General features: G+C 45.9%; 1 protein-coding gene across 1 annotated transcript in view; it reads left to right on the top strand.

Annotated features, from left to right (window-relative positions):
- The window catches only part of PPM1H (protein phosphatase, Mg2+/Mn2+ dependent 1H), a 321,888-nt gene that overhangs the window by 171,183 nt on the left and 130,040 nt on the right, over positions 1-20,665 (top strand). The gene's annotated exons all lie outside the window — the stretch shown is intronic.

Raw genomic sequence — 20,665 nt, 5'->3', positions numbered from 1 at the left:
TGGAAAACTACACTAAACAGCAGACCCACTCATTGACTTGAAAAGAAACTCTTCATAAAATGTAATCTCATTTCAAATGAAAGAAGGATGACATTAACCAAGCATGGTACCACACTACTGATGTTTTACTGTTTTAAATCATTTTTTCACTAAAACTGATATTTCAACCTCAACTTTTCTCTATTGAGATCAGTTGTAATGTGTCACAGTTAAACTGTAGAGATTTTTAGTGGTAAACCAGTTCTGTTTTGTTCTCTTTTTTTTTTTTTTAACCGTTGTCAGTGGTGGTTTTATTTGTTTTGTTTTGTGCCTTGGATCAAACCCAGCTCCTTCTACTCATGAAGCTCAGGATCTACCATTGAGCTACATATATTTCCCTGGTTGAGTTTCAGAGTTTAGAAATTTCAGTGAACAGTTTTTTCTGTTATCCACTAACCACCTCCACCCCTCCCCCCACCTCAAATTGCAGTTCTTGGATATGTTTTTCATGTGAGCACATTTCCTCTGACATCATCCTTAATAAAGTTAAAACAATTATTATAGGTGGATCATTTATAAAAATGTCTTGCTCTGTCTTAAATTTATATTAAGCTCGTACATTCATTATGCATTTATTGTACAGTCACGGTTCCAAAGCTAGGAACTAAGCTGACTACAATTTCATGGGACGAGTAGGATTCCACAAATGTTTGAATGTCAACCGTGAGCCAGGCGTGTGCTGGTGACAACTCACAGACAAGGTCTTTGTCTTCCTGGCACTTACAAACTGGCTGGACAGCAGATAAAAGCGTGGGCTTTTCTGAGCAGAGGCTGCTCAGGATGAGAGTGGGAAGGTGGGGAGCACAAGCACATAGATTCTGTGTCACATTGGAGCGACAGTGACAGTCCACAGTTCTGCGTGAGCAATATCACGTCTTGGTCACAAATGCATTGCTCGGAGTTCTATGGGCAGCCCCCGTTTCTGTCTTTATTCCATAGCATCCTGGTTGTGGCCGTAAATAACACTGAAATGCATGGCAGGGTGGGACACAACTATTTTTGCTGGGACACAAATATGTCCGGGGGACTGGAGCCTCACGAACCCACTATCAGCTGGGAACTGCATGAAGTTTCGTTTCCTGTGCGGGTGATGGCAGTCACGTAGCCGTCTGGTTCAGACTGTGGTCTGTGGTTAACAGATGGTGAGCTTGCTCCAGGGTGGCACTGGCTAAGCAGGTCAGCGGCAGCTTAACCCTCCCTGGTGTGAGCCAGTGACATTCTCTCCTGGAGCAGAAAGGTGGTTTCACCTAGGTAGCAGGAAGGGAGGAAATAGGAGAAAGAAGCCTCTGCAAATGCGTTCTGGCTGGAGGAGAGAGAGCACAGGGAAATGAGATGGTTGGGCTTGTAAAAGAAGCTCGTCTTGCGTCATTTCTACTGTGCTTCCTTGCACCCTCAGGATATATTCCCAGAAGTGGTATTGCAGGGTTATATGGAAGCTCAGTTTCTAGTTTTTGAAGCACTGTCCGTATTGTTTTCCAGAAAGGCTGGACCAGTCGGCATTCCCACCAACAATGAAAGAGCGTCCCTTTTCCCCCACATCCACACCAGCACTGGTTGCTTTTGTTCTTTTGAACGTGTGCCAGTCTCTGTGGTATGAGATGATATCTCATTATTGTTCTGATCTGCATCTCCCTGATGATTAGCGATGTGAAAAGGGGTGTGTGTTCAGGGGGGGTATACTGGGGAGATTGGTGGTAGGGAATGTGCACTGGTGAAGGGATGGGTGTTTGAACATTGTATGATTGTAACTCAAATGTGAAAGTTTGTAACTGTATCTCATGGTGTTTCAATAAAATAAAAATTTAAAAAAAAAAAGAGAGAGGAAGAAGCTAGTCTTTGCCCCTCCAGAAAACATCATTTGGGGGAAGGGGCTGATTCTCACTGCTCTGGGATGCCATGCAGGCCAGAGATGCTAGCGTGCCTAAAACACAAGTACGGGGGGCAGCAAATATGTATTGAGTTCCTGAGTCATACTGGGCACCGAGGTCACAGCCATGATCCAGGTGTCCTGTATTTAAAGAGCTTCCAGGCTTGTCAGTGAAGGAAGCCGGGTCAGTGAGTGAGAGGTGATGACTGCTAAGGAGAGAAACAGGACTTGGGGAAGGGCTTTGTAGGCCGGGGGTGGGCGGTAGCTTCTGGCGGGAATCTTGGAAAGGGAGCATTTACATGAAGCAGAGGAAGGCAGTAAGGCGTGCACTGTGCAGATGGCTGGGGCAAATAAAGCATGTTGGCAGGCAAAGTAGTAAAGGTCTAGCAAGCCAGAAAGGTGCCTTCTCTGATTGAAGACCATAGAGAAATGAGTAAGGCTGAAGCCAGGTCAGGATGGGCAGAGCCTGGAAGTTCTCAGGAGTGGAGAGTGGTAAGTTGCTGTGGTCTGGCTGTTGAAGGGAGTTGGGAGTTTGAGTCTGCTCTCCTCTTGGGGCTCTGCAGTAGTCCGGTGGTCTCTGCAGCCCTGGTTTTATCTGGTCTGTGGTTTTTACCTCTTCTGTGAAGTTCTGGTCTGGTTTTCAAAATTGGAGGAGTACTAACTTCGTGGAATACCTTTGCAACTTCTCTCTTCTTTTCAGTTTTCCAAAAAAAATAAAAGAAGAAGAAGAAGAAGAGTTTGATAAGGATAGGTTTTTTTTTTCCCTTTATTGTATTTTATTTTTTTTTAAAGTTGTAGATTTACAATTTTTTGTGCTTTGGTTTAAGGATAGGTTTTAACCCTTCAAAAGTTTAATAGTATTCATTCCCAAATCCATCTGGTCCTGGGTTTGTGGGGAGAGTTTTGATTACTGTTTGAATTTCAACTTTATCCATGTTCTGACGCATCTGTTAAAAATTTTTTTTTTGTTTCTCTCTGATTCAGTCTAGAAATGTAAGAATTTTTCTTCTAGTGAGTTGTTCCATTTTTACAATTATTTATGGTTCTCTCCTTTAATTTTTTTATATTTCTGTAGTATCTATTGTAACATCTATTTTGTCTCTGACTTTGTGTTTTCTCTCTGTGTGACTAAATGTCTGCTATGTTAATCTTTTCATATTTCTTGATCTTTTGAGATCTTTCAGCTTAATGAATAGGAGAGGATATTTGCACAGTCTATCTCACAATAAGAGGTGAGTTAACAGATGGTGGACTGTTAATACATAAATACGTTCCAATTAATACATAAAGAAATTATATATCCTATCCAATTGATACATAAAGAAGCAAACCCCAATAGTAAACAAGAATAATAATAAGAACTCAGACAGTTAGAAGAAAATCTGAAGAGATAATACGTAAGTAGACATAAGGATAGGGGCAAGAGACAGAGTATAGGAAACATTTACCTTGCCCAAAGCCAGCCCAGGTTTGATCCCTAGCAGCCCATATGGTTCCCCAAGCACCACCAGGAGTCACAGAGCCAAGAGTAAGTCCTGAGTACTGGCAGATGTGGTCTAAAAATGAACAAAAAGATAGTTGATAGGTACCTGAATATTGTTCATCATCTCTTGTTTTTTTTTTTTTCATTGAATCGCCTGAGATACACAGTTACAAAGTTGTTCAAGCAAGTGGAAACAGTGCTAAACAAATGGGACTTCATCATCTCTTATTATTAGGCAAATGCAATCAGACACAAATGAAACATCTCCTTACACCCACGAGAATGAACATCTTCCAAAAGACAAACTGCAGTGAGAATGTAGCAAGAAAGGAAGCCTCCTTAGACACTGTAGGTAGGAATATAAGTTAATGCAGCTGTTGTCGAAGACAGTATGGAGATTCCTGAGAAGATTTAAAATAGAAATTCCATGCAATACAGTTATCCCACATTGCATATTTATTTTTAAACACACACACTCACACACACACACATACACACACAAACATCCATTGGAAGAGCTGTTCTTACCCCTGTGCTTATTGCAGCATGGTGTACAATAGCCAAGAACTGCAACAACCTAAATGCCCATCTACTGATGAATAAAGAAGACATGTTCTATAAACACAATAGAATACTATTTGGCTATTAAAAAATGTAGATGAAATGTTGCCATGTGCAGCAGCGTAGATGGACCTAGAGGGTATTATGCTTAGTGAAATAAGCCAGAAGGAGAAAGACAAACACCATATGATTCCACTCACATGTAGTAAATGGAGAAAACAGACAGATGAGTCAAATAAAACAAAAATAAACTTTTCGATTATAAGTCCAATTAGTGGTTGGTTACCAGAAGGGAAGGGAAAAGGAGGGTGGTGAATTGGGACAAAGGGAACAATTATGTGGTGGAGGATGGAATCGGACTTCTGAGGAAAACTGATGTGTGGCCACACATGCTGGTTTCCAGTCAGGAGCACCTGAAAGTGCCATCGTGTTATAATGTAGTTTCCCCTCCATTGGAAAAAGATTTTAAAACACAGAATCCCTGAAACACAAAGATGAGGATTTCCAGAGCACAGATATCTGACTTTGTGGGTCTCTCGGTGAGATAGTAGTCATGGGAGCATCGGCAGGAACCCACGAGCCAGGAAATAAACCCCTGCCCGGTCCACAGTGGAGAGAGGTTGAAAATTCGTGGCATGTCCTGAAACTCAGTTCCCCGCATGGAAAACCAGCGCCTTAACAAGATCTTGCTAACTGATCTCCAAGGTGCCTTCCAGCTCTGGTGTTCAGTAACTGCAGATCAACATCTAGTCAAACACGGTCCTGACCAGCTCTGCTCCCTGGACCCCCGACCCCACCCTGTCTCCGCTGTCCCTTTCCTCCCTTCTCTCATTTGATGTCAGAGGATGGATACATTGCCCCAAATCTGGAAAGCAGAGATTTCCACTTGCCCCATTTGCCAGTTTTGATGTGACTTGGTTCCCTGCAAAAACACCGACCCTGTGTGTCATGCTAAGTGAAATGAGTCAGAAAGAGAGGGACAGATATAGAAGGACTGCACTTGTTTGTGGAATATAAAGTAATACATCATGAGACTGACACCCAAGGACAGGAGACACAAGGGCCAGGAAAATTGCTCCATAGTTGGAAGCCTGCCTCATGGGCCGGGGGTAGAAGGCAGCTGGAACAGAGAAGGGATCACTAAGAAAATGATGGTGGGAGGAATCGGTCGGGAAGGGAGATATGTGCCGAAAGTAGATAAAGAACCAAAAGTGATGGTCTCTCGATATCTGTGTCGTAAACCATAATGCCCAAAAGTAGAGAGAGGATGGGGAAAATTGTCTGCCAGGGAGGCGGGGGTTGAGGGTGGGGAGTGGGAAAGGTGGGGTACACTGGGGAGATTGGTGGTGGGGAATGTACACTGGTGGAGGGATGGGTGTTTGAACATTGTATGATTGAAACTCAAACATGAAAGCTTGTAACTGTATCTCATGGTGATTCAATTAACTAAATAAATAAAAACCTACCCTGCAGGATTTTCCCACTCTGAGACTCCTGAGAAGCCCCCAACCTTGACTCCTGGAGCCTTTCCGGTGAGCTTTCGGGGACCCGGTTTACCATCTGACATTAGGGAACATTTTTCAAAGCTCAGTTTATCTCTGCCTTTGCATTTCAGCTCATGGGCTAGCGAGTAGGTGTGGGCCTGGGCAGTAGGCCCACAGCTTCCCCACCTGTGTTGTCTCCCACTGTTGTAACCATCACCAGTGCCACTAGTGCTCCCTGTGCTGCCAATAAGTACTACAGGCTACTGCCAGTACCAGGACCATCACTACTACCAATGTTACTAATATTATTATTACAACCACCATTCCTATTGCTACTGTTACTAGTTAAAGGGCTTGGGATAGCACTTCTGAAGCAGAAACTGGTGCTGTTTTCTCGAGGGAGGAGGCCTGCTTCTCAGGCATAGCACGGTCTGGTTTGGATTCGGGCTCTGATTTAAGTCAGTGTCACACCTCAGGTTGCTGAGGGTGTCATTTAACTCAGTCACTGTTAGGGGAAACAAGCCAGAATTTTATGAGGCTTTGGTGGGAGGGGAAGATAATGTGAGGTAAAAAATTAGAAATAGGGGCCAGAGCTATGGTACAGCAGGGAGGCATTTGCCTTGTATGCGGCTGATCCAGAGTTGGATCTCTGGAATCCCATATGGTCCTCTGAGCACCATCAGGAGTCTTTACTGAGTGCAGAGCCAGGGAGTAACCCCTGAGCATCAACGGGTATGACCCCAGAAAGAAAAAGATACTAAAAATAAAACTAAAACACTTGCTTTCTATGTGTGAGACGCTGAGTTTGATTCTTATCACTGCATAGTGCTCCCACTGAGCACCTCAAGGAGCAACCCCCTAAGTACCGCTGGGTGTTGCCTACAACACCTTCCCCAAAGGAAGACCCAGCTGAACTGCAAGTATAGCTAAAGAAGGGTACAGGACACAGATAAAACGTGGACTTGAGGCATGTGGCCTTCACATGCATACTAGAGGCACAGTTTCTTGCAGGATTTCGGGCAAGTTAGGATCTCTCTCAGAACTACCGTACTCATCTGTGTGATTAAAACCATAGCCTCCTTCCTGGGACTTTATATTCAGTGTGAGTCACAGCAGGCATTTATATGTGCACTCAATATGCGCTTGTTCTTGTCTTTATGAAAATAGAGTCTGAAATACTTGGTATTCCTTAAAAGCATGGGTCTCAAGCCATGGGGCATTGGTTTGGATTCCAACCCTATCATTTACTGTATGATTTTAAGCAAGTAACTTAATCTTTCTGGGTGCCAGTGGCCTCTTCTGGAAAATAGGAGTTATTGCTTCTCTATCTCATAGACTTGTCATGAGAATTAAAGGAGCTACTTATTTTGTTTTGTTTTGTTTGGGGGGTCACACCCAGCAGTGCTCAGAGCTTACTCCTGGCTCTGTTCTCAGGAGTCCAGGTGGGCCTGAGGGACCATCTGGAATACAGGAGATCAAACCCAAGTCAGCTGCATGCAAGATAAGCACCCTAGCCACTGTACTATCACTCCAGCCCCAGGAGTTACATTTTATGATATTTGCATATCAACTGTGTGTCAGGAACAGATCTAAGAACTGGAGACATGGTTGATAATGGAGACAAAAGAACTTTGTCTCCAAGCAACTTGCATTTTAGTAGGAAAGACTAGTAATTAATAAAGTAGGGAGGGAAGAGGGTACAGTGGGTTGGGCACTTACCTTACAGGCAGCCAACCCAGGTTCCATCCCTGCACCCCATAGAATCCCCTGAACTTTCACAGGGCTGATCCCTGAGGACAGGGCCAGGAGTAAACCCTCGGCACTTCCGGGTGTTGCTCAGAAATCAAAAAAGAAAAATGATAGAAAATAAAATAGTTAACCAGGGGCCATAGAGATAGGAAGGCAGCATTTGTTTTGCATGAAGCCAACCCCAGTTTAATCACTGGCACCTGTATGGTACACTGAGCCCCATCAGGAGTGATCTCTGAGCACAGAGCCAGGAGTAATCCCCAAACACCTTGGGTGTTGAGAAGAGGAGAATTAATTATTTCTGTGAACACATTAAACATTATATGCAAATGGAATGCATTTGAAGTATTCCATGTCTTTCTGTCATGTGGAAAATAAAATACGTATTAGTAAGATTAGCAACAATATTACTGCTATCACTAATACAAATAATAGTGGCGATAGCACAGCGGTAGGGCGTTTGCCTTGCATGCAGCCAACATGGCCGACCCGACCCTTTCATATAGCTTAGTAAAGGTAAAAGGTAAAGGCCCTCCCGTTGATCGTCGATTTGCTCGAGCGGGCCCAGTAACGTCTCCATTGGAGACTTTGTTGTTACTGTGTCTGGCATATCGAATACTCTCGGTAGCTTGCCGGGCTCTCCAAGAGGGGCGGAGGAATCGAACTTGGGTCGGCCATGTTGGCCGCGTGTAAGGCGAACGCCCTACCCGCTGTGCTATCGCTCCATATAGCTTAGTAAATAAGAAAAATGGTTGGGTCTGGAGTGATAGTACTGCAGGTAGGGCATTTGCCTTGCATGCGGTGTACCCAGGTTGGATCCCCACACCCCATATGGTCCCCTGAGCCTACTAGGAGTGATCCCTGAGCACAGAGCCAGGAGTAGGCTCTGAGTATCACTGGGTGTGGCTCAGAAGCCAAGCTTGTAATATAAATTTGGTATTGCCACACTGCTGGCCTGCATGGGAAAAGCCACTGTGGGCTGAGGCTGAGGTCAGCGTGTTGGACACGCTTCCCAGATACCTTTCTGAGCTGCTGACTCCACGGTGGTGCTGCTCCTGCCACCAGGCATCAGCGCTGGCTCCAGAGCTTCGTTCCTCCCAGATTGGCTCTAGGCGTCATGCTAAATTCAGCCCCATAGGGCTGTGGGTGGTGTGGGTGTGGTTTGGGCACGAGGTGGAATTAGCTCTTAGACTTTGAGGGCTTTGGGATACGTGGAGGCAACTTCAGCGCTCAAATTCTGTGTTTTGGCAAGCTATGGGTGTCTCTTAAATAACACAAAAGCAAAAAAAAAAAGTCCCTTTTCACAAAGCCCTTTAAAAATCCTTCAGGCTTTCCCAGCAAAACTGACAAACACAGAGAAGGTTGGTTGGGGGTTTTTTTTGTTTGTTTGATTTTTGATTTCTCTCTCTCTTTTTTTTTTGGCAACATTTAACTGTGAAGTCAAGGTCGCCATTTCCCGGAACGCACAGCAGCAGTAGAAGCCACAGTCTCGCACCTGCCCTGATCCCCCTTCACCCGGCCACGTGCGCTGCCTGGCTCTCGTGCCCTTGCTTTTCTTTCCAGTGGCCTCCCGGGCAGTAGAGGAGCTTTGAGGTCACTGAGCGGGAAGTCTGTCTACGAGCCACCAGGCCTGTCTGTGGAAACTAGATGCATACAATTAATCTTCCCACGGATCCAGCACTGCACTTGCTTTCTGTGTCAGAGTTTATGTCTATTTCTCCCTCTCTGTTATGTTCTTAGTGATCCTAATTGCCAGCAGTATTTCAAGGACATATGGTGCCTCTTTCAAGAAGCTGATCTGGCTCTCAGTGTTAATAGGTTATCCAGCTAGTGGCTAGACTGTCTTTGGCAGTTTCCAGACTTCTTCATGGAGATGCAGTTCTTTGTGCAGTGGCCCTGTGTCTAAATCAGACAGGGGCAATTGAGGTAGGGTTACAGTTGGTAGTATCGATTCTAAGTACAGCTTATTATTGGCTGTTATATTATATTATAATTATCCTTTGGTTGGGCTGGAGCGATAGTACAGCGGGTAGGGCATTTGCCTTGTACACAGCCAATATGGCCGACCTGAGTTCGATTCCTCCGCCCCTCTCGCAGAGCCTGGCAAGCTACTGAGAGTATCTTGCCTGCACAGCAAAGTCTGGCAAGCTCCCTGTGATGTATTCGATATGCCAAACACAGTAACAACAAAGTCTAACAATGAAGACGTTACTGGGCCCGCTGGAAAATATCAGTGAACAACGGAAGGACAAGTGACAGTGACGGTGATCCTGTGGTTGGCCATGGTGCTAGTTCAAACTACAGTATCTTTGCTTCCACTACTCTGCTTTTCACATGGTGCTTTCACCCAGAGAGAGAAGTGGCTGAACATCCTCTGAGGAAGCTCCAACAAAGCAAACACTCTTCAAGCCATAGTCCTGAAGGGCTACTTAACAACACCTCCAATACTGTCTCTCAGATGGGCTGGGTTTGCTCAGACCACAGGATTGGTTTTGCTGCAATGAGGGCAAACAGCAGTCCCCTCTGCTTGCAGGCCAGGTTGTCGGAGAAGCCACCACAGGCCATTTCTCATCCCTGACACAGCCAATAGGATCCTGTCCCTTAAAAGATTGGAGTGTTGGGGCCTGAGAGAGAGAATGCAGCAGCTAGGGCGCTTGCTTTGTATGCACCTGACTCAGGTTGGATCTCTGGCATCCCATATGGTCCCCCAGGCACTCTGGGAGTAATGCCTCTGTACAAAGACAGGAGTAACTGCCGAGCATCGCTGGGTATGACCTCCAACCAAAACAAAACAAACACAAAAGGTTGGAATGGATCCATGCAGGAAGCTCTAGGGTTAGAGCACATTCCCAGCACATGCAGGGCCCTGGGTTAGAACCCTGGAGCCTCGGGGTCATCTCCAAGCATTGCCATGCATGGTCCTACTGGGCCCTGGCTGCCAACCTACAGGCCTGCCCATCCAAGCTGAGCATCACCCCAGCTCTGCTAGGTGTGGCCCTGTCTAAAGCAAGAAGCCTGGGCACTGGAGCAATTGTATAGCGGGTAGAGTGTTTGCCTGAGTTTGATCCCAGATACCCCTAGTGGTCTCCTGAGCCCACCAGGAATTATCCCTGAGTGCAGAGTCAGAAGTAAGCCCTGAACATGCTGGATGGGACCAGAAAAACAAAACCAACAAAAAAAATCAGAATTCTGAGATCTTCCAGCAGGTACTATCTGCTACAAACAGCCCCTCTCCTCCTCCCCACACACACCCCGCCATAACATCTTCCTGAGTGGACATGTCTGGAGGTCAGGGCCTTGGAGGTGACACTACCCTGCTGCAGCCCCCCCCAGGTACTTCAGATAGATATGCAGTTACATTATGCCAGAGAGTTAATGGCCATTTGACTACATTGTCAGCAGACAGTCTTCTGGCTGACCCAGTATTTCTCTAAGAACTCTCCGGCGCACCATGCTACGAGCATCCAGCGGTGCTTAAAAGAGAGAAGTAGCACTCATGGGCTTTCTAACATGTCTGAGCGGAGTGTGCATATGCAAAAAAAGAAAAGCAGGCAGTGGCTCGGTGGTAGAGTACATGCTTTGAAAAGAGTATGAGACCTTGCTCCCTAAACCTGGCAGCAGTAGATATCGATACCGAATAAGCACGGTTCAGGTTATGTCTCAGGGAAATCAGGCAACAAGTTTCAAAGGCAGACAAAGCACAGCCCTCTTTGCTTTGATCATTTGGTGTTTCACAGGCGCTGATGCCTTGCTGCCTTCAGCTTCATCGATGCACATGTTTCTTCTGGTGATTTGGGTCCCACCTCCTAACAGTTGCTAGAAATTCCCCGAAGCAAGTTAGCCAATGAAGGAGTCTTCCCTGGAGCCTTTCAAGGGCACTGGACCCAGATGACCCCTTGAGTTTAGACCTGCACTTTCCAGAACTATAGGAAAATGGACTTCTGTTGGTTTCGACCACCCAGTCTGTTTTAATTGGCTGCCTGGATGGTAGGAACCCTCTAACCTCCTCTTCCCTGGGCTCCCTTCCCTGCTCTGCCCACTAGGAATTGACAGACCAATATGGCTCTAGACGTGTTTGCCAAACAGGCAAAGCACTAAGGTGCCTCCCTCTCTAGGCCCCCCCACCCCTCCCTTGTGCTGCTAATTGGATATCTTTCCTGGGTTGCTGTCTTAACATGTATTGTGCTAAACCACTGAGATTCTTAGGGGTTCTTATCACTAGCACTTCCCCCTGCTTCCAGAGAGGAGAGGAAGGGAGCACACATGTATGCGTGTACAAGCACATGCGCGCGCACATACACACACACATTACACATTTTCCTTTTTCCTTCTGGATTCAGTCTCTGCCAATACTAACTTTCTTGCTCAGTTCCTCTCATCCTCCTTCATTGGAGGGTTCTCTTCTCACCTCTTCCTGAAATACAGCTTATCCCAGGACTTCCATAGCAGGCAGCTTCTGCACATCCTCTCCTGAGCCACCTGTCTGGCTTCATGTGCCTCTCCCATCCTCATTGTTGCCTGAACATATAAAATCAGGCTTCTCTGTCTTACCTCTGGCCCCATGACACCTGCCTCCAGTCATGGTGGCGGCTCCCCTGAAGCATTCCACAGTGGCAGGGTTCTACTTAGGATTTTTCCTCAGAATTTGGCCTTCCGTCCCATCCCACCACCTCTGCCCCACTCCTAGTCAACTTTCTGGTCAGGTGTGGGCACCAGAAATGTGCTGCCTGTCAGCACTTCAGAGTTTGAGAAACAGTACATGGGGACTATTCCCAGACCTAGATCCCTCTAGAAAGTTCCACGTCTACCAGAATCAAGGCTGACCTTCAGACCTGAGCCCCTACATGCCCTGAGTCTCCCTCAGAGAAATACAAGAAACATCTCGGGAAATGTGTGGCTGGACACACCACAGGGATCTTACTGAATAGCTTGTTTCCTCACACAGTCCCCTTTCCTAGGTGCCACTGGGGACTTATCTCTCACATACCCTTTGAGGAAAGCCTGGGGCTGAAGAGAGGGAGGGCGGGCCTCATTTTTGCCTCTAAGCTGCATGAACAAATTTTTTGCCTTTTTGTGAGAACTTCTAGGAAATGGGTGAGTGTCACTTTTACAGCACTTGCATTGTTTAAGTGATTCTTATTTATGTTTGTGTTGTTAATTCTAGCTTCCTTTGATCTTTCTAGTTTTATTTTCATGCGCATTTCTTTTTTTTTTTCTTTTTGGGTTACACCAGCAATGCACAGGGGTTACTTATGGCTTTGAGCTCAGGAGTTACTCCTGGTGGTGCTCTGGGGACCATATGGGATGCTGGGAATCGAACCCGGGTCAACCTGCATACGGGGCAAACTCCCTACCCAGCTGCCCTACTCAGCTGTACTATTGCTCCAGTGTCAAGCATTTCTTTCTTTTGCTTTCTCTTCTCTTTGTTTATGTAATCTCCTTTCAAATTCTTTTCAGGGACAAAGTGTGAGCAAATAAAAAGCCTGAAAACTTCTTAAAAAAACTTCTTAAAAAAAACAAAAGTGAGGGCAGGGAGGAATGTTTGTTTCCCCTATTTCCTCCCTCCAGTTTTGTTTTCAGGGGCTGCAGGTCACCCCATGACTTAAGCTGGAAGCTTGGATTAACTCCCTGAGTCTACCTTCCGACTCCAGCCCCTGGCTGCCCACAGATGGTGCCAGTTCCAGCAGCATGTTTTCTTGTAGACTCTGAAGAGGAGCCTCATGTGGGATCCTCACAGGAACCATCGTTTCACCTGGTCCCCTCCAGGCAACCTCCTGAAACTCCTAATGGGGTGGCCATGCCACTTTCCTGTCTCAGACCCAGCAGTGGCTTCTCACCTTCACAGTTCGTGCGAGCCTCTGTGGCCACCATTGTCTCCTCGCTCTGCCTTCACATCTTCACGTCCTAAGTGCTAGAGAGCCGGGCCATCGACTCACACCTTGAAGAACTCACCTCTCCCCAGCCTCTGTCTGCATGAGATGCCACCACTTCCCTCCTAGCCTGTGAAGTACATGTCAGGGCATCTTCTGGAAGATTTGACTTGGTGGGTGTGGGTGTCTTTGTTTGCGTGAATTTGTGTATATGTGCACATGCATGTGTATGTGTGTACACGTATGTAAACACATGCATGCTCCGCCCAGTAGTCACATCCCTGGGCGCTGCTCTTCCTTGACCTCTTGCCTGATTCTTCTGTCCCGCCTGGTATGGTTCTGGAGTTGCTGCCTTATTTTGCATTATGCAGCATCACTGAGAGACTGTGCTCCTCTCCCTGACTCAGCCGGTGCTCTTGGCTGCAGGAATTCCACCTTACCTTTGTATCCCCTCAAAGCTGCTTTCAGAAGCCACTCAACTCTGCTTAGACTTTTCAAAAACCATTGCTTGGAAATAGTATGTCTGGGCTCAAGAGGAAGCTCAAAGGGCTAGTGCACATATGCACAGGGCCAGGTTTGATCCTCAGCACGTCATGGTCCCATAGGCATTTTCAGGAGTAACCTACGAGCACCACCAGGTATGACCCTCCCGCCCCCCTCCCCCCCCCCCCCACAGAGCATTGTTGTTTGAAAAGACCATGGCAATATTTATACCACTTTGAACTCTTTGTAATAGTCTTAAAAGGAAACTACGCAAGTAGGTACACTCAGTCTGGGAACGACACTGCTAATGATGGGTGTGCAGGAGCCCAAAATTTGATGTGGAGAAATATCCATAGAGGCATCTGAAATGCACGCCCTCTATCCCCACTGCACCACTGTCTGACGCATGTCCTGTCCATCTAGACTGCAGATGACATCGGGAATAAGCAACCTGTCATCCCCATAGCCCCAGTGTCCCTCAGGACCAGTGCTTCTCTCACATGACAGGGTCCAAGAGTGGTACAGTGGGTAAGGAGCTTGATTTGCATGCAGTAGGTCATACTTCAGTCATCAGCACCAAGTACTGTCCCCAGAACCCACCAGGAGTGAGCCCTGAGTACTCTAGGGTGATCACTATCACAATCATCCTGTTGTTCGTTGATTGTCTCGAGCAGGCACCAGTAAAGTCTCCTTCGTCCTAGAAGGGTACTCTAGGGCATGACACCAAAATCAAAAATAAAGTAAACTTAAGTGACAGGATCTTGTTGGCTTTTGTCAGCTCTGCCCTGCTCCAGGCCACTCTGTTCATACAATAGCAAGACATTCTCGGGGCTGGAGCAATAGCACAGCAGGTAGGGCATTAGCCTTGCACATGGCCAATCTGGGTTTGATTCCCAGCATCCCAAAATATCCCCCAAGCACTGCCAGGAGTAATTCCTGAGTGCAGAACCAGGAGTAATCCCAGTGCATCACTGGGTGTGACCCCCTCCCCCCCCCCCACAAAAAAAAGAAAGAAATTCTCTGCTCTTAGCCCTTCAGAGCTTAATATTTTAATTCATCTGAATTCTTCCAGCAACTTGCCAGGTCCTTTTACTGTCCCCAGCCCATCTTTTTAGCACCCCAACTCCCGAGTCCGTCTTCTGGCCCAGAATGAGCCTGCTTCCACCTAGAGTCAATGCTCAAGACACTTCATGTCATCCTTCTGGTCTGGCCGTGCCCTCTGGAACCTCTCTGCAAAGCATCTCACTGCTTTTCCAACCCCATCACTGCTCCATCCAAGGCCGCAGGCTCCAGATAGCAGAGACTGTTCTCTTGGGTTCCCTGCAAGACCCCATACCTGGCATGGAGCAGACACTCAGGGAATGTTTGCCACAAGAGCACAAGCAAGGGAGAGGAAGAAAGAGCTTGGGAGTTCTAATTTGATCAGTACAAGTGTGGTGTTACTGGGACTCCATTACACTCAAGGTCACATGGGTTTAATTTCAGTGCATTTTTTATGGTTAAAAATTTCATGCTCCTTTGGAGACTGAACCTGCCATATGGACAGAATGCTTTTGTTCACTGTAGCTATTACCCAACAGTTTGAGCCAGATTTGCTTTAGATTGGTGGTTTGGCTCTGCCTAGTGTCTGCAGCCATCATCTCCACTCCCTAATTTAGGGCATACCTAGATTTCCAGCACATGTTTTCAGCAATGTAGGACATAAGCCAAGGGACCTTGCTGTCTCCAGACGCTACATCTCAACATATCAGCTCAAGAGCAAATGATCTCTCTGGGTGCACTCTCTTTTCTTCTGGGTCACTCCCACTTGTTCTCATTTTCACTATTTTAGTTCCTGCTAATTGTCTTGAGGGAAATTCCCTAGAGTTCGATATTTTTAGATTGAGTTTTACAAAGGGAATAAGACAGAGAGTGGTCACCACGAACATAGGATGGCAACCCAGTATCAGCTGACAAAAGGTAGCAATGGATTCAGGCAGGAATGTTGAGCTGAGCAGAATCCTGACATTTGCTCAAGGATGGTGGGTATATCCACGGTTACCCAGTAAACATGCAGGAACAGCCAGGAAATGGGATGAGAATAATCCACCCAGAATGGGAGGAAGCGGAAAACACTGAAGAAAGAACCCGGAGATGAAAGGTAGGGCTTAAGTTTGAGTATGGCTAAACTGCTCACCTTCGTACGTCTTGCTTTCTTCAAACCTGCAATGAAGTGAGTTGAACAGACTTTGCAAACCCAACAATATCTGTGAGTAGAGAAAGTCATTTGCCACATTATGCACCTCTAATAAATTGTTTGTAATCCAAAGTTGGGTTTGGATCTACGTTAGTGATTTCGGCTTTCTGTATTGGACACAGGACACCTTCTCTAATGATCCTCAAAGAGAGGAACAGCTAGGAGAAGGAAGGCTCGTAGGAAATTGTAGCGTTTGGCATTGTGGGGTCAAGTGAACAATGCATCCACCAGCTGGAGAGCAGTGCAGCACACACGAAGAAATATAGTCCCCACCGGTGAGCATTTTCTTTACGTGGGAGAGAGTCATTCACCTAAGTGGTGGCCTGCCTTCCTAGGTAGCAGTGACACTCGGGTTCTTTCTGTAGTGGAGTCCAACTGGTGTGTGATTAGGTCATAGACTTCCTCCTTAGATTCAGTGCTTACCCCTTAGAATGGCTAGGTCCTTTAGCTATTGTCTCTCCCCTTCCCACCTCTCCCTATCTTATGTTTGTTTCAGTTCCGCAAGGTGCTTTCAACACCCCAAGTTTTCATGAAGAAGAGAAATCCACTTGGCTAACATACATCATCCTTTGAGACTTCTCTTTGGTCAGAAGTCTCTTTCTTTTTTCCACAGTTGAATGGCAAAATGACAATAGAGTCAGTGTGGGGAGAAAGATTGCAGCCGGGTAGGCAGATAGATTTTGAAGTTTGAAGGCTGGCAAAACCAATGCCTCCCTCCCGAAGTAGATCCAACATTGAGTTGAGCATGAAGCTGTGTTTTGGTTAGGTTTCTTGTTCCAATGAATTCTCCCTTGAGTGTGCGTGCTGCAGCATCTTTAGATTCCTTAGACCTCAAGAAGCGGGTGAAAACAGTTTTAACGACAAATAAACACAAACGTTGAATGGATACAGAAACCCCACACATGCAGGGACATCCCCCCCCCCCCCCATTGGTGAAAATGCTGCCGGCAGAGATGAATCATGCCTCGATAGTTTTCATCTGCGAGGTTCGTGTGACCTCTGACCCTGCCAGACCTCGAGGCAAAAATAGATGCCCTTCAAAGACTTTATAGCTTCCAACAGTTCTTCATGTGGAAACCAAATGGTCATGTTGATTCCCTTAAAAGAGACCTCACAGCTACAACAAATGGCTCTAAATGATCCCAGCCAAACGCGAGAAAGTGTTAACTTTTCATCTGTGATTGAAGGAACGTGATTGTCATTAGGATATGATATGTTGCTTCAGGATTCTGCGGTAGTTTCTAAAAAGCACTTCGCTTTAAGCTCTATGGGTTAGCCTCTTGAACAACCAACTCATGTTTCAAATTATAACCAATGTCTTTATTAATGCCCTCTCTTATTCCTTCTTAACCTCCCTTCTAAATTGCACGGGGCTGAGGCTCTAAAGGTTTGCCTGTGGAAAGCCTCCATCTGTGTTTCTCCTTTTAGAGGCGCTATGAATGGGACCAGCCAACGGGAAAAGCATGATTGTGTTCTAAGAGCCTCTTGTTCCGCTGAGTGTGTGACTTGTTGACTGATGTTAAACATTTGAAATGTACATTGAATAGACCCATAGAAATAGGGACACAGAAACATGGGATTTGTTAGTGTTTCTCATGAGGGTTTTGTGGTGTGATCTTATGATTAGAAGTGCCTCTCCAGCACAGTTATTAGAACAAGCTTAGACCTTGAACCTTGCCCCAAGTAAAACATTTGAAATCTGTCTTCTGACTGACACATTTTTGGTGAGTTTCCTGTTAGTGTCTTTTCCCCCCTGGTACATATACTTCTTCACTGATTTTTTTTTTCTGCTTCCCTATGAAATCTATCAGGGTGATCTGGTTTACTTTTTAAAAAAAATGTTTGTGGAGTTCATGCACAATTCAATCAGCTAATCAGTGGCAGAATAAATAGCAGTACTCCTACATTTAAAAAAAAAATTTTTTTGTTGTATGTGTTGGGAAGTGGGGGTGGAGCAGTTGCACAGGGCACTCTAGGGTGCCAGGAATAAGATGCAAAGCATGTTCTCATATGCAAAGCCATATCTTCCACCCCTGTGTAATAGGTCATATGGTGGGTTTTTTTTTGGGGGGGGGAGCAGTGAGAAGGGGTGGGGTGGGGTGGGGTGGTACAGTGCTTAGAGGGCCTGGGACATTCTTTTGGCCAAACTCTTGTCAATAAGGCCAGTGATTCAATACTAGGGTCTAAGGAATTATGAGACTGTGGCCCTGCCATGCTGGGGGTTACTGTCCCCCTCCCCTGGTAATGCTTGGTGGTCTCCGGGATCACACCTGATGATGCTGAGGAGACCATCAGTAAATCCTCTTTACCTGCCCATGACCCAGACACCCTGTGTTGCTGGCTCAGTGGGATTTCATTATTCCCCGACCTGGACCTCCTCTTGTTTATGACAACCATTCCCCACAGGAATTGATTTTGTATATTTATATGCACATATTTACTTCATGAAACGTTTGTTTAAAAAGGTCTTTTTACTGTTGCATAAGCAGTCTGTTACGTCTGTGCAGTTTTTAAAATACAAATAAACCATTTAGAAGAGAAAGACATTCCCACCAGCCCAGGCTCATGAGTCTTCCACTTGACAGTCCTTCAGATATTAAAAGGTGCCTATTGTGATCCTCCACAAACCTCCTCCTCTTCAGATAATTCTCTCTGGTTTCCCTCACATTCTTCAGAGAGCTGGTTTGAGTGCCCATCATTCAGACCTCTGGCCCTGGGCCTTTTCCTGTAAAATTTTTTCTCTTCACACACATTGCACTGAACTATGTGGTGCAGGCCGATGGCCACCCGCCTTGAAAGACAGTCGACTCAGCCCAGTCACCCCTGGCAGGCCCACCCCATGGCTCAGCCACATAGATGCTCTGATGAACTGAAACACTTCGGTGTTGTAGGCCGTTCTTAAATTGATCATTTGCAATTAGATTATTTTCATTTATACTAGACCCTAGTCTTCACAGTCTGCCAGAAGATCGTGGAAGATTGCGTTGCTTTTAAAGTTCTGAGAGCTTCTTGGCCTGTGGTGTTTCTCTTACCTGTCGGGAAGAAGATTGGCATGGGGCGTGGGAGTGGTGTGCTCTCGTCGAGGACCCAGCAGAACACGAGGGACTGCTCTTTTCAATTGTCAGCCCTCATGAGCCTTTTCTCTAAGGATGTGTTATTTTATCCCAGTTGACAAGTCACCTGTTTAGTTTACAAAATACCTGGCCTGTCATATTAAAAACTGAACTGAGGGGCTAGAGTGATAGCACAGTGGGTAGGGCATTTGCCTTGCACGCGGCTGACCCAAGTTCGATTCCCAGCATCACATATGGTCCCCCAAGCACTGCCAGGAGTAATTCCTGAGTGCAGAGCCAGGAGTAACCCCTGTGCATCGCCGGGTGTTACCCAAAAAAGCAAAAAACTAAATAAACATTAAAAAATAAAATAAAAACTGAACTGTAGGGGCCAGGAAGACAGTGAAAAGACTGAGAGTGCATACCTGGCTTGCACAAGGTCTCGAGGTCAATTCCTAGCACTGTATGTCCCCCAGCACCAAAGGACGGAAGCAGCATCACATCCTGGAGCCCTCTAGTGAACTGTCCAGCATACAGAACTGGGTAGACCATCACATAGCATTACCCCAAGGCCACCTGAGCATCTCTTGGGCACACCCAGCAAGTGCTCAGGACCTTCTCCTGGCTCTGTTCAGGGCTGATGTTAGGTGATGGTAGGCTGGTGGTTAGGCTCGAACCCGAGTCAGCTTTATGCAAGGCAAACACCTTAACCCTGGTGCTTTCTCTCAGGTTCTGCCTGTCTCAACTGAGGGCTATATCTGTTCTTCAGAATCTTTCTTCTTTTCACTCTGACACACTCATTCTCAAGGACTTTGAGGGTCTCAAGATGTAATCCCTTGATGCCAGAGGACTTGATCCCATTTATTGCAACAGCATTCTTTTCTGTACTTCAGATTTTTCATCTTTTTTGGTCCTTAGTTTCTCCTTCCTTGTGTTTATTTTTCCCTTCTCAGTCTGACAGTCACAATAGAAATAAATAGTACTATTTCTGCCTTAGCATCGTTCAATATTACACCTTTGATCTCAGATAGTCAATTATTCACTTTCTTGGTCACCACAATTTTTCATTTATAACTGAAGAAGGTCATTTCAGTTGTCTTACAATGTTGCATGAGTACAAATCTATTCAGAGCTTGGCCTTGTGAATGCATTTGATAGGTCAGTGTCCATCCTTGGCAAAGTTCCTGTCTGAAAAAAATGGAATTTGAAATTATTACCCAAACTGGCTGTTTGTAAAATGGGAATAGCATAAGGTGCAAACTATCATTCTTCACCTGTGCATGACAGGGTGGTGCCTTTGTGTGAAACAGACCCCTGAGGGAAGCAATAGACGAGCAGCAGCGTCCTGCAAAGATGAGTTAAAATGAACCCAGTATCTGGAACATTGCAAGGAGAAATGAAAAGCTGCCGAGACTTAAAAACTCACATTTTTTCAGAGCTAATCTGGTTCTTCCGTACTGTCCCTAGAAGTTGAACAGAGGAATACATGGACAGAGGAGAAGTCACTTTATAAGAAACATATGTTGGCCTTAAATACCCGTGTTGTCTTTTTATGAGTCAGGCTGGAATGTGTCGAAGTCTTCTTTTGTTCAAGCTCGAATTGAGTCCGGGGCTTGGGACAAAAACAGTCTTTTTGCCTCTTTTCCCTAATCCAGTTGATGAGGGAAAGTCATTCCAGAGAAGCAGCAAAAACAGAAATAAAATGGCACCAGAACAAGAAAGTCCCCAAGATTCAAATCAAAACTTAACTCAAGTCAGAGTAGCCGAAATTCAGAGCTCTCTGGCCTGGCACACATCTAAGAGAAGAGACAGTGTAAAGGGAGAGAGGGGGCGAGAGCTT

The sequence above is a fragment of the Sorex fumeus genome, unplaced genomic scaffold, assembly GCF_029834395.1.
Source record: "Sorex fumeus unplaced genomic scaffold, SorFum_2.1 ptg000035l, whole genome shotgun sequence".
Lineage (NCBI taxonomy): Eukaryota > Metazoa > Chordata > Mammalia > Eulipotyphla > Soricidae > Sorex > Sorex fumeus.
The sequence above is the reverse complement of the archived record's forward strand: the minus strand, read 5'-3'. Positions and strand labels throughout refer to the sequence as shown.